The sequence below is a fragment of the Chlorocebus sabaeus genome, chromosome 7 (assembly GCF_047675955.1).
Source record: "Chlorocebus sabaeus isolate Y175 chromosome 7, mChlSab1.0.hap1, whole genome shotgun sequence".
In the NCBI taxonomy this organism is placed as follows: Eukaryota; Metazoa; Chordata; class Mammalia; order Primates; family Cercopithecidae; genus Chlorocebus; species Chlorocebus sabaeus.
This window is the reverse complement of record NC_132910.1, coordinates 66,611,865-66,614,973: the sequence shown is the minus strand read 5'-3', so window position 1 is coordinate 66,614,973 and position 3,109 is coordinate 66,611,865. Positions and strand designations below refer to the sequence as shown.

Genomic DNA, 3,109 nt, shown 5'->3' with positions numbered 1-3,109 from the left:
TCTTCCAAAGTGCTGGGATTACAGGTGTGAGCCACTGCGCCCGGCCCCAATCATCCACACTCCTATAGAAGTCTGGCTTTTTTCCTTTGTAGCGTGTAATACAGTTGTATGTAATTATGTAATGTTAGTCCTTCCCACAAGACTGAAACTTACATGAGGTAGGGAGTATTTCTCTTACTAATCACTTGTATTACCAGGGCCCCAGTATCTTGTATAGAGGAGGTATTCAATATTTCCTTTCTAGGTAAGGGAAGTATTTTAAAAGATATTTACCCTGCAAATTCATCTTAACAGATTTCTCAAAGGAGTAGGTGAAGAGACACAGAAAAATTGTGAGCTTGGTGGTGGAGACAGTGGCTGAGGGCCTGAGATGAAAGAAGCTTAGGGTTGAGTGACTGAGTAAGCAAGAAGCGAGAAATGAGGGCACTATAGGACGCTCACTTAATGAGGTTCCCCCACTCCTTTCCTCCACCATCCCACCCCATCCCAAACAAATCATTAAACAATAGCTTATGTATTCATTTCATTAGAGAATTAGGTAAACTTCACATTACACAACTAAGGCCAAAAGAGTTTTGCACAGTTAGAATGTGTTCGACAAACCAGTCACAATTTAACTGGAATAGATTTCAACCAGGAGATGATTATATTCCTCCAAATAATCTTCATTTCATTAGATGACATTCCTCCAATATATGGAAAGGCAATAAATGCACCTTCTTTTCTCTGCCACTGAGGAAGAAATTCTCCCTCTTGAGGGACCAACACTATTTCTTTTTTGCTGTTCTTTTCCCTTCTCCTTTTGTTGGTTTCCCCTTTCCAAGAAGCTTCTTTAGTCATTTTTGCTCATCTTTAAAATCTTGATGCTCATCTCTGTAGAGACCAAGAAATCGGAGTGTTCCTGTGAGTGCCGTGTACGTATTGTGATCTGGATAACAGTCATAAGTCTCCTTCTTGGCCAAGGGTGGTTCTCTAAAGTTTCGCTACTTTCATACCTTTGGAATCAGTAGGCCTGGGGACTTGACCAATTAGACGAGCACTGAGACGAGACATGCGCAAAGCACATTCTGAAAAGGAGGCCATTTCTTGAGTGGCAAGAAGCTGGGGTTCCCGGACCTGACCTTCCTCACCTACTGCGCCCTCTCCCGGCTCCTCACTCGCGCTGGCTACTACTACCCCGACCTGCTTCTTATAACAAACACATATAAAAAAGACATATATTTTAACTGACAAAATATGTAATCAGATATTTAATAATCGCTATTCCTTCAAGTCATCCTCTTTAACACAAGTCGCTTTTTTGTCATTATCTTATTTGTTTCTATGTCGTTATTACAATGACTAATATGAACTTTTCAATGATTGATTCTCTTCTCTGTTAATCTAAATAACAGATTTTCTTTGTAATTTGAATTTTAACATTGATTTTTAAAAATATTTATGAGCATATAAATTATTTACCAGAAATGTCTTTCTTTCAGGTATTGTATTCTTCAGACAGCAACATTTAGGGAAATTCTTCTTGTTGAAACCTTGAGTTTAGGCCTGACAGTTTTCTTTTGAAATGGTAGCAGGATTGAGTTTCCAGCACTTATTATTGTCTTTTATATGCACATAACATAATTAAATGCAGATGTTACTTCAAAATTGATTGATAACTGAGAAATTTATTGGGTGTTTTGCTTTTTTTCTTTTTTGCTTTTATGCAATACAAATTCATTAATATTTTAGTAGAGAAGATTTAGCAGAAGGAAGTAAACCGTTAGGTCTGGCACCTTTTTGTTTGTTTGTTTGTTTGTTTGTTTTGGTGTTCATTCACATTGAATATCTCTTTATGAAGTTCCAAAAGTTATGCTGCTCCCTTTAAGATCTAGCTGAAATATAAACAAAATCACCTTTCCTTAGTTCTTATGAATCTCATGAGCTTTTGATAAAACATCAAAAGCAATGGTAACAAAAGCCAAAATTGACAAATGGGATCTAATTAAACCAAAGAGCTTCTGCACAGCAAAAATTTTTAAATGAATTAAAAAGCATCAAAAAGTTTACAAAGCCATTTTTTTAATCGTAGGTGTCTCATTTCATTCCCTTTACTGAGAATATTAGCTGTTTTTCACATCAATGAACGGGTATCCTTTAAGTGATAATGCACCAGGCTTCCTTCGGTCAAAATGCTGAATACTCATATTTTATTAAGAGAGGATTTTCTCTTAATTAACTTGAACATTTTAAAATCAAATTTAGAGAATTTAGGTTCAACCTTCAATGCTACTTTGGCACCATTTGAAACTCTTTAAAAATTTTGGTATATGATCTAAAGAACTTTATCTTTAAATAAATTAATTGAAATGTTAGCTGTGTAATACTATATATCCTCTTCTGATAAAATAAGCCAAAGTACTGAAAAACAAATACCACATAATCTCACTCATAGATGAATTGTAAAAATGTTGATCTCATAGAAGTAGAGAGTAGAAAGGTGGTTACCAGGGACTGAGGGGTGGGATCTGGGGAGATATTGATGGAAGAATACACAATTTCAATTAGAGTAAAGGAGTAAGTTCAAGAGATCTATTATGCAGCATAGTAATTATAGTTAATAATAATGTAATGTATTGTATTCTTTAAAATTTATAATAGAGCAGATTTGAAGCATTTTTTTCAACCCAGAAATGTCTGTGAGGCAATACATATGTTAATTAGCTCAATTTAGCCATTTCACAATGCGTACACATTTCAAAACAGCATGTTGTATACAATAAATTTATATAATTTTTGTCAGTTTAAAATATATTTTAAAAAATAAAAAGCTACAAATAGCAGGAATTTCCTATGTACATGGCAGGATGACTTTCTTATGCATAATAGAAATGCAAATAAATGACAGTAATAGTTGTCCAAGTATTTTAATAGTGAAAGGGGACAGAAAAATTCTCAAGGTGAGAAAAGAAATTTTAATTTACTAAAATGCACAAAGTAAAGCACAAAGCAATTCGGAAATAATGGACAATTTCATTATTAATGCTGGTTAGCTTTGAAAACAGAGATGTTATTAAATTGCTTGTTATTATATTGAAACCTATAACCATATTTTGAATTTTTAACCATA

General features: G+C 34.1%; 1 pseudogene; it reads right to left on the bottom strand.

Annotated features, from left to right (window-relative positions):
* Window positions 1-677: 677 nt before the first annotated feature.
* Window positions 678-1,083, bottom strand: LOC119620367 (small ribosomal subunit protein mS33 pseudogene; annotated as a pseudogene).
* Between the last annotated feature and the right edge of the window lie 2,026 nt (window positions 1,084-3,109).